Source organism: Myotis nattereri, assembly GCF_964212035.1.
Source record: "Myotis nattereri genome assembly, chromosome: 14".
In the NCBI taxonomy this organism is placed as follows: Eukaryota; Metazoa; Chordata; class Mammalia; order Chiroptera; family Vespertilionidae; genus Myotis; species Myotis nattereri.
This window is the reverse complement of record NC_138089.1, coordinates 43,990,869-44,002,639: the sequence shown is the minus strand read 5'-3', so window position 1 is coordinate 44,002,639 and position 11,771 is coordinate 43,990,869.

Sequence of the window (11,771 nt, the reverse complement as noted above, 5' to 3'; positions counted from 1 at the left end):
CAAGGTTCGGAGGAGAGGCTGGTAGCAGAGAGAAAATGACTTCCTCCTTTTTATTTTTGGATTCTAGCCCTAGCCGTCCATCCATACTGTTATCAACTCATGCCAGGCAATCATTGTCTCTCACCTGGGCTACTACAGCCACATCCATACTGGTCGCCCTTGACCTGCTCCTGCCCTATCTCCATTCAGTTCATTCTCTACCCTGCATCCTGAATGACCTTTGAAAAACATCAAAGCTGGCTAGGTCCTGCCTCTGTTTAAAATTCTCCAGGCCCCCTTTGACAAAAGCCAAACTCCTTATCACCTGAGGGTATTTGTGACTATTACTCAGCCTCATTTCCCAGCCCTCCATGGGTTCCTAACCACCTACTGCCCTGCTCCCCCCAACACACACTACACATACCTTGTATTTACCAAAACCCAAACATGTGAATTTCCTTAGAGATGCTTATCTGTCTCACTGTCTTCATGCTTATCTGTTTGGAACAGCCTCTAACTTGCCCTTGAGGTGAAATGCTTAAAATCAAATCATCTTCTCTGAGAAACCTTGTTCTGTCCTCTGACCCACCTTCCACCCACAGAATTAATCACTCGTCTGCCCTACTTCCATATCTCTACTGCCAATAGTGGGTCATAGCTATGTGTCTCCTCTTCACTGTGAGCTTCCACACCACACACACACTCTAACCCTTTCTCCATTTCCAGTACAGTGCCGGGGGTCACCATGTCAACGTTGACACCATAGCTCTTAAAACTTTAACACAGGCTGAGCTGCCAGCAGGATGTTCAGCAGTAAATGACACCATCGAGGTGCCTTCTACCGTGAGGGGTCACTATCTTCACATTATTTATGGTATCTTCAAAAGATACTATCTATAATAATAAAAGCATAATATGCTAATTAGACCAGACATCCTTCCAGATGACCTTCCGGATGAAGCTGGGGCTACAGCTGCGGGATCCAGGCAGCCACCGTGGCTGTGAGGGAGGGATCGAGGCAGCCGCCATGGCTATGAAGGCCTACTCTTGCACGAATTTCATGCATCGGGCCTCTCGTAATTTATAAAAACCTATCTACTGAGTCCCATTAATTTGGAAATGCCATCATAAAGTGGAAGGATTAATCAGAACAGAGATTCTCTAATTTACTGTGCACAAGAATCACCTACGAACTCTTGCTAAAATGCCAATTCTGATTCAGTGGGTCTGGGGTGGGGCCTGAGATTTTGCATTTCTAATAAACTCCCAGGTGAGGCTAGTGCATCTTGAGTGGCAAGGATTTATAGATTATCAAATTCAGCTGGGCTCTGAAGGCTGGGTTTAGGATAAAATTGAAGCAGAAAACCTGAAAATCAATGTTTTAAAAATCCAAACCAATAATAACAAGTTCAATTATGATATCCACAATGAAGGAATGGAAAGTGCTTTCCAAAAGTGGTGTTTTAAGGCACGATTTCAGAAGCCCAAATATTGAATAAGGCAGAAAATGTAAAACATGTATATGACCTATACACGTGTTTAAAAATACTTCTGAATGGTTGATTAAAATAATTGTTTTCAAGGAGTTGGCAGACTATGTGTAGAAGTGGAAATTGCTGGGAAAAAAAGTTACTAAATGATAATTTCCAACTATTAAAGTCAAAGCTTTTGATTCGACTAGAAAAGAAGTTAAGTGAATTACTTGCTTTTAAAAAAGACATAGAACTCCTCCTCCAGAGGTTTCTATGGTTTCATTTAATACTTTTGCTATTAATAAATTCATAAAATGGGTTTGAAACATAATGGACACTAATTAGGAGGAGAGTAACAAAAGGTTCAAATAATTTAAAAACTGAAAAAATGGTTTATGCTCCTCCAGTCAATGACTCATAAACAGAAAAGCAGTGGAAAATATTATTCATACATGTTGCTGGGTAGTCAAGTGACAAAGAAGCATTTCCAGACCTTCCGTCTTGGGAAATTCTTGGCGAGGTATAAAGAGATAGGGATCTGGAGGACAGGGAGTGTATAACTTACCAGGCTGGAAAGACAGTGGAGTTAATAAACCATTTCAAGTGCAGGAGCCCATTCTCCTCTCATCATTTCTATTAATAAACTCCTGCAGTATAAACATCTCTCATATAGAACCAGTGCTGACAAAAGACTCTAATCAATAGTACCAAGCCACAAACAATATCATTTTGTAAGGACAGACCGCAATATCCAAAGAACAATTTTATGGGGAAATGCCTCAAGCCACCATCTCCCATCACTGACAGCTGTGAACTTCATCACTAGCAATGTGTACTATGCACTTGCTCTGAAAGCTGGGCGTTCCCAAAAGACATAACTATTGCTCTCTTCTTACACAGATCCACTGATATCACAACCGGTTCCCAACTCCAGGAAGAGGGTATTTGCTTATTGATCAGAGACGTGTACGTTTTCTCACAATGGACTGCTGACAACCACAAACACACTCGTTATTGGATTCCAAAGGACGATTCCCCCTCTTCCTTGAGCCAGCTATATCCTACATGCCTATAATGATCCCGCTTGGATAATGCCAAGTGTGGTTCTGTTCCAAACTTCTACCATCTTGCCTGGAAATCCTCCAAACCCAGGGCCAAGAAACAATGATGATTATTACTGTTTTATTTATTGAATTTATTGGAGTGTCATCCTATATAATAAAAGGCTAATATTCAAATTGTCCCCTCAACCGGGAGTTCGACCAGGGGTCAGGGCCAGCTGGCTGACCACCCGTGGCCCATCCCCTGCCCACCCCCCCGGCCAGCCCTGCCCCCAATTGCCCTCCCACCCTGATTGAGGGTGGGGCCAGCCCACCAACCTCCCATGGCCCCTCTCCCCCGCCCGATTGGGGTCAATCAAAGCAGGCCAGCCGGACCACACCCATGCATGAATTCATGCACCAGGCCTCTAGTTGGTTAATAAAATCATATAGGTCTCAGGTGTACAATTCTATAACATCTGCATATTGTAGTGTGTATTCACTACCACAAGTCAAATCTCCTATCATCACCACTTATAGTCCCCTTATCCTCTTTTATTTCCCCTCTCCCCCCTTTCCCTCTGAAAATCATCTTCCTGTTGTCTGTGTTTTTGAGCTTTGTTGTGTTTCTTTTTTGTTTGGTTGTGGGGTTTTTTTGCTTAATTCCTTCACCTTTTTCACCCAGGCCCCAGACCCCTCCTCTCTGACAGTTGTCAGTCTGTTCTCTTTCTCTAGGTGTCTGTACCCATTTTGTTGTTGTTGTTGTTGTTAATTTATTTTGTTCATTAGATTCCACATCTAAGTGAAATCATGATTATTTCTAAAGAGATCAGGTTTACTTAATAGCATCTTAACAAATGGGAAAACCAAGAGCATTTACATAAGATTACATGAGATTTGAACTGTAGATATCATCAACAACACTGATTTTAGAAAAAAGAAAAAAAGAACATTTCTTTCCCAGTACAAATGTCCTTGATTTCTGTCCATCATCTAAGTCAGGAAACTAGAACTTCGTGATCTGCTCCCAGAGGAATGGTCTATTGAAATGATTAAAATATAAGCCCTGCCCCTGCCCTTAAGTGTTATGCTTACATGTGTCATATTTTTTCCATTAGGAAACATGGGTACATTTTACTCTTTGGAAATAATTTTTTAACTGTTTTTTTTTTTTTTTTCATTTTCCAGCAGAAAAAATTAGCGTGAGTCTTTGTCACTCCTAGGAATAAGTGTGAAAGTTTATTAGCTACAGTCAACTAGTGGAGTCAATGCCATGAATTCAGTCCAGGGAGTGACAAGGAAAACATATTTTAAACTTCATAATCTAAATCCTCTTATCAAATTTGAACAACCAAGCCTATTTCCTCAAATGTATCTATACATACTGGTAAGAATTACTGGGTTTCTCCCCAAATTGCACTGAGTCAGTCAAAGGGAAGCCTGATGAATCTACTTTTTAACCATCACCCCATATGGTGCTGATGCAGGTGGTCCTAGACCTTGCTTGGGAAGACTCTTGTAAAGTCGCTGGTCTTTCCCAAATTACATGTGTTGGGGACACAGGTGAGAGTAAATGCAGCTCTTGGCAAAGTTAAGTGACCAAAACACTTAAAGAATGATCACCTAGGAATACAAACAACATATAGGACAAATCAAGGGGGGAAATAGTGCTGATTTAGGTATAAAAGTACCTGATTAGAAAGAAATAATGCACTCTTTTTACCCAGTCTTTTTGCCTTAAAGACTTTCCTAATTAAAGAACCCAGAGAAAAAGCTGTCAGTTTTGTCCAGAATTGTAGCAGTTGGTTTAAGCTCAATGCATCAACAGTTCCAGGAAATGTTGGACTAGAGGTATAAATAGAAAGCAGTAACAGAAGCAATATATCATCAGCGTTAAAGCAAAGTATTTTAAACAATTTATAATCGTGGAGTGGGGGGAGAGGTGTGGTGGGTGTAGAATCAGAGATTTGCCCCGCTTACTTGTATCACAGCTGTGACAATCAAAGGAAATGTCTGGATTTCCGGATGTTCCTTGGAAATTCTGGTCTCGGTGAATTGAGAAAGGGTGTATGCAGGAAGTTGATCTGTACCTATCTTTTCCATCTGCTGTTTTATCAAGGCAGCTCCATGTTTTAGAACAAGAATTAGCAATAGGTGTTATTTCCAGGAGGCGTGGTGGCTTAAGGTGGGAGATCAGGGTGAGGGAGGAACTGGAGGTGGGAATGAGGTTACAGGTGAGCTGTAGTGAGGACAATCCAGAAGAGGGGAGGCAGGGAATGCTCCCATTTCCACCTGAGACTGAAGTTTTTCTGAGACTTGTTGCTCCCTAGGTGATTGAGGCAGAAGTTGTAGGGGAGAAAGGTGATAGAAAGGGTGAAACTGGGCCTTTGATGGATATCTTAGGTTGAGTTCTCCCAAAACAGACTGAGACAAGGATATGGCATCAGAGTTGATTCAGCAGGTGATCTCAGGTTACCAATATGGAGAAGTAGGGACCAGTCCCTCTGGGGAACTCTGACTAACAGTAGAATACACTTCAGCATTGTCCCGATTGAGGGGTGAGGCAGCTGGATTATTTTCCCACCAAGAGCTTCCCTCCGTGGCTGGTTGAGGGTGGCTGCCAGAAAATGTTACCTCCTAAGCATTTCTGGTCTGCCCCATGAATGATTAGGTGAACTCCCAGGACCAGAGAAAACCCTCAGGGAAAGGATCACTGGAGCTTAGAAATGTGAAAGCTGAGAGGATATGGGTGGGATGCTGACAGTAATTGGTAAGGTGGAAGACACTGGATGGACTATAAGTGAGTCAAAGATTGGGATATCTAAATATCCTGACTGGATGTTCCATTTGCATGTAAAGGATTAAAGAATGTCTTCTGGTGAGAATAGGGTTTAAATTGAATTCATTTTTTTTTTATTTTAGAAAAATGCTTTCTGTGGTCAATCTGCTCCCATGGTTTTCCCTGTGGAAAATCCTGTAGTCAGATGCATAATTTTAATTATAATATAATTAATATAATATAATATAATATAATTAATATAATAAATATAATTAATATAATATAAATTTCATCAACAACTGCCATGGTAGAAAATGGAAGCCACATAATTTTTTGTTTGACTAATATAGCTCCTGCACTACCACATCATTTATAACCATAAAAAAGAATTATGTTGATAACAGTAATATTTAATAACAAATTAAACTGCTATTTAATAACATGTATTTAAAAATAGCTAGAGATATCCTCTGGGTAGTTGCCTAGTGGAGAGCTATTGCTTCCTCCCAGAAGAGCTGCCTACTTAACATTTTTACATTTTGTTTCTTCCATAATTAGCTTAATAATTGTAGCTTGGGAGCAATTTATTTCAGCTTCTTCCTTCTTTCATTTATTTATTTTATTGATTTTTACTTGCTTTTAGGCTGAATGAGTTGTGGAGTTGAAAATCATCCTTGAGTTCCTCTGCGTTTCTGGTTTCAATCTAGGCTTGGAATGGAGATCACTCCAGGCTCCCAGCCTGTCCCACAGGCTTCTCACTGGTGCAGCTGAGGGCCTGGCTGTTGCAATATCACTCATGTCCAATAGGTGTGTGTAAGGCCCTGCGGGGAGGAAGGTTGGCGACTCGGCAGCCTCTCTCGGTTACCAAACTACCTGCCAACGCAGCTTGGGGCTGAGACAGATAGAACAGGGAGATAAATCTGAGGAGGCAGCTCAAATAACCCTAAGCCACACTTGAGAGTACCCCAAGAGGATGCACTGGGGGAAAGAAAATCAGATATCAGATCCCCCTAAGTGGAAATTTCCCAAAGGACTCCATTTATCACTAACTGCTTGGTTCCAATGGAAATTCCCCAAGACACTGAGGGGCTTGGTAGAGAGCCATATCATTTGGAGGGTTGGATTTTAGAGGGATGGGTAATCATGTCACAAAAGTCAGATCTTAGTAAGTAGTCCCCATAACTGCCTAGAAATCCAGAAGGTTTAAAAGCTGATATGATATTAGAAATCTAAGCTACCCTGGTACCCAGGTATAAAGCTGCCTCATTTAGCCAGAATGTATAGGAAATGGCTTTTCAGCTTCATTTACTTTCTCTGGTTACAAAGCCTTCCCTTTAAACACTTCTTTAAGTTTTTTTCCATTGGCTTAACTAAATTTTTAAAAAGTCTAAAGAATGGAGACATTTTATTCATTATTCGAGTAATTTCAGTGTTTAAAATGGATCATCTGAACATACTTTTCACCATAAAATGTTTTTGACACAATTAGAGAAGGAAGTAGAATGTTAGACTCTTAGTAGACACTGATGTCAGTTTATTTCCTGTTTTTTTGTCCTTTCTTTAAAACTCTAGGTAATTAAGGGTTGTGACTAAGCAAGGTTATGATCAATTGAGGTTTTGCTGTGGTAAATGTAACCTATGTTCATTTGTCCTTGCTTATGGATTTCTTTCGTTGTGATTTTAAGTTTTTCCATTTTGTTTTGGTGAGTGTATTGATCAAGGTTACATTGTAAGGTGCCTCAAAGGCAAGGCACTGACTTTAGTTCATGTCTACTGCCCGTCTGCGTGCCCAGCACCCGACTTCATTCCTTTCCGCCTTCCCATCTTACACTGTTGAGTCCCTGAGGGATCCCTCAGGACATGTGTTTGGCAGACACATAAGTGAACTGCCAGTACTGTCCTGTGGTGTCCGTGACTTGGCACTTGATTTCTCTTTTATTTGCAGTTCTCATGAAAGTCTTCCCAAGTCCAAACACTGCCCAGACTGCTTTTCTGCCCTCTGCTAGAAAGACTCCCGTTTTCTTCTTTCAGTGATCACAGCACCTAGGGATGCCCGGTATCAATGGTCAGCCCCAGAAGAATTGGTCCACTGTCCACATCCCAACCCTGACGAGACAGGGGGTGAATGCTTCAAAAGAAGGGGATCGTTTGACCCCCTTTATAACTGCCTTGATGTATAGATGAGATGGACTGATATTTAGTCAAGCTTCCTTAACTTATTCAAAAAAGGCTTCTTTCATCCCTTATTCCTGGAGCCAAATATTAATATACAGGGAGTCCCCAGAAAATGTGTACACACTTTGAGTAATTATTAATGCCAACGTGTTAAATCTGAATAGAAAGAAACATCAATTGAGCTAGCAGCTGTAAAGGGTGTGTACATTTTTTTTGGACACTCCATATGTCTGAAACTTAGAAACACTACTGGCTTGTTGGCCAGTTATAGCAAATAGACACTTATAGTATTATGTGCCCATCACCCCTGCCTTCTCCTGGAAACTATGTCCTTCTCCCCTCCCCCATCACACGGCCACAGTTGAGGCTGCCTGCTCTTTCACAGGGACACCCAGGATTAGTCCTGAAATGTTACTGAGTATTTCTGTGAGCTTTTTCGTATTGGAACTGGGGAAAATAGTCTATTTCTGTCTTATGGCAGAAGGTATGAGATATAAACAAGGACAGAGAAACATGGGTGAGGAACATGGAGAGAAAGGGAAAGAGGGGTATGTTCAAGTACCAGGTTCTGTTCTCTGTCTTTCCCTGGTACCTGGCTGGCTGCTCAACCTTGCCCACTGCTCCTATTATGGTTTTCTCCTCTTTGCTTAATAATTCAAGTCTGGTTTCTGTTTTTTACAATCAAAGGGCTAATACACAAAATGAACGTATTTAACCAAATGTAGGTGAAATATTTGAGCTCTGAAAATAAAAAAAGTAATCATCTAAAATAATAAAAAGCATAATATGCTAATTAGACCAGACAGCTGAACGACCTTCCAGATGTCCTTCCGGACAAAGCCAGGGCTGTGAGGGCCAAGGCAAGCCGCCACAGCTGCAAGGGCAGAACCCCTTGTTCGAATTTTGTGCACCAGGCCTTTAATAACTAAATAACAGTAATAAAAGGAGTCATTTTGAAAGTGGCCATACCTGTGAGAACTAAGACACAGTAACATCTGATATTAAATCTTGGGGTAAGCTACACCCTCCCAAAGCACCATGTCTTTCTCTTTTGTTTGTTTTAATAGCACTTTACCCCAATGGTTTAACTGTCGCACTCATAGCCCTTAAACAACGTTAAGTTTAGGAGTTATGTCTACCTCCTTCATCACTATATCCCCAGGACCTTGCACAAATTTGGGCACATAGCAGTTTCTCAGTAAGTATTTCTAGAATGAAAACTAGTGAACTCATGAACAAACAAAAGTATGAGAGTCAAGTGGGACCTGGATAAGGACTTGAACCAGGTACCATAATGGGAAAGGGGAAGGAAGAAGACCGGTGCATTGAGCAAAACTAAGGGAAATCTCGGACAACATGATGACGTTAGTTACATGAGACCAAAGGACAGTGGTTTCCAATGGAGAGATAAGAACATTGCCCAAAGATGTCACCTCCTTCGCAATGCTGTCTGGGACAGCCCCAAAAGGATCTAAGCCATCACATGCTTCCATAAATGCCCCAGTGCTGGCCGTGGGGAGATTGAGCATTTTTCCCCTCAATTTCCAACTCCACCACACCACATGCGGAATTGGACCAATAAATAGAATTGTGAAGACTGCACCAAAAATCCTCCCTGAATTCATTTGAAAGCAAAAGCCACAAGAGGGCAGAATGGATGCTGAGGTTGACTATGAGGTATGGGGTTATGAGGTTGGACAAAAAAGTTGCTGAAATTTTAAATTTGGGGTTTTTAACCTGAGTTGCATGTTTGTTTGTTTCACATGACAAAAATGAAGGACTTAGATTACAGATCCTAGGTTGATTGGAGATGAGGGGAAATATTTTTTAAGGCTGAGAGTTAGATAGAGGTTATATCTAAAAGAGCTTAGTGAATGCCATTCTAGAGAATGTGTACTTTATCCTCTAGGCTGCACCTACTCAAAATGTAGTCCATGGGCAAGCATCATCATCATCACCTTTCAAAATACAGAATCTGGGGCCTATTAGATCAAAATATTCACTTTGATAAGATGTTCCAATTATTTGAATTCACATTTAGAGAAGCACTGGTTTAAGAAATGTGGAGTCATTAAAATTTCATACGGGGAGCCCTAACCAATTTGGCTTAACGGATAGAGCATAGGCCCTTGGACTGAAGGGTGGGTCCCAAGTTCGATTCCGGTCAAGAACATATATCATGGTTGCAGGCTCATGTGGGAGGCAACCAATTGATGGGTCTCTCATATCGATGTTTCTCTCTCTGTGTCTCTCCCTTTCCTTTCCACTCTCTCTAAAAAATCAATGGAAAAACATCCTTGGGATTAACAAAAAGATAAAAAATAAATAAAAATAAATTTTCATATGGAGAAGCATCATAAATACATTTGTGCTTTGGAAAAGGAATTATAGAGGATGAATTAGAGGACTAGAGTGGAGCCAGAATATTTTAACAGTTTTGGCAAGAAATTATATGGGTTCAACCATCAAAATAATATGGGAGAAATGAAATATTAAGAATTAAGACATGTAAAACGTAGAATGAACAGGGTTTATGATTAATTAGATATAAGGTTGGGCAACAAGAGAGGGGGGAAGGTTTCTAGATTGTCTCCCAGGCAGGCTGATGTGACAAATGTTGGTACAACCCTCCTTGAGCTCAAGAATACAGAAAGAAATACAAGTACAGAAAGGAAGAATTATCATTTTAGTTTTAAACAGGTTGACACCTCAGATGTTCTGGGAAGCAAATTGAAACATTGGTTGGAAAGCTTCACAGCAACCTTGTGAAAATAAGACATTGCAGCAAAAAGGCATGATAAATCATAAAACACTATACAAAATATATATGCATGTGTGTGTGTACATATATATGCATATATGTACACACACACACATACATATATCATATACATATGGTGTTTTAAACCACTTGTAGGCTTTTATCCTCTATGTTTTCTTTTATATTCTGATTTTAGTAAGGTAAGAAATGATTAACAGGCATAATCATTGTCCCTGAAAAAATCTATTTTGCAGTGTAACAGCAGACATGAAGCTGAAAAACAAGTGATAAAGGCAGGAAGTAAGAAACCTATCAGATGGGGAATAAGTAAATGTTTGCTTTGGTGCTGATTGGAAAATGGAATGTGTACATGACCATAAGTCACTCATAGTATATAGCGTAGACCTATACTATTCAGTATGGTAGCACCTAGCCATATGTGGCTATTGAGCACATGAAATGTCACTCATCTAATTGAGATGTACCTGAAAAATACACACAGGAGTCCAAAAATTTAAGGTAAAAAATAAAGTCCTGGCAGGGTGGTTCAGTTAGTTGGAGCATCATCCCATGCACCAAAAACTGTTGCAGGTTCCATTCCTGGTCAGGGCACATACAAACCAAGGCTGTGGGTTGGATCCCTGATCAGGGTGCAAGCAGAAGGTAACTGATTGATGTTTCTCTCTCACATCAATGTTTCTCTCTCTCTAAACCTAAATAAAAACATATCCTTGGATTTAAAACAGTAACATATTATTAACATATTGATTTCACCTGCTGTTTTTCATGTATGTGGCTCTCATTTGAGACCCATTATATTTCTACTCAATGGTGTTTGAATAAAGCATGACTATGAAACTGACTGTTACTAAATCCCTGGATTTTTTTGCATCTCATTTTATTTTTTTAAATATTTGTATTGATTTCAGAGAGGAATGGAGAGGGAGAGAGAGATAGAAACATCAATGATGAGAGAGAGTCATTGATTGGCTGCCTCCTGCATGCCCCCTACTGGGAATAGAACCCAGGACCCTTCAGCCCACAGTTCAACATTCTATCCACTGAGCCAAACCGGCTAGGGCTGCATCTCACTTTAGATGCATAGATTTCGCCTATGTCACCTTGACTGGTTCTCCAAAGATTTCTAGTTTCATCTTGATTCCCTGTTTTGCTCATTGCTTACCACCAGAAAGTAGTGTAAGTAATGGAAGAAGATGATCTATGACTTGCCAAATTCTCTTGGGCAGATCTTCTTCCCTCTCCCAGTAGTACAGCCTGTCCCTTGGTTGACTGTCACCATAAGTGATCTCTTAAAATTGCATCCAGACGATTAGGGTTGGAAGGAACCCTCAAGATAATGTAATCCTATACCCTTCACTTATGGATGAAAAATCCAGAGGTCTAGTCATGCCAATAAATATGCCTAAATTATCTTTGTTCCTCTACCCAATACTTTTCCTCTAGTTGGGCCCAGTTGGCCTAATGCAGGCAAATGTTTGCACAAATATGTGGGAGCAGTTATAATAGATTTGAGCACTTCTTTGAAAATGATGAGAGAGGAGTTG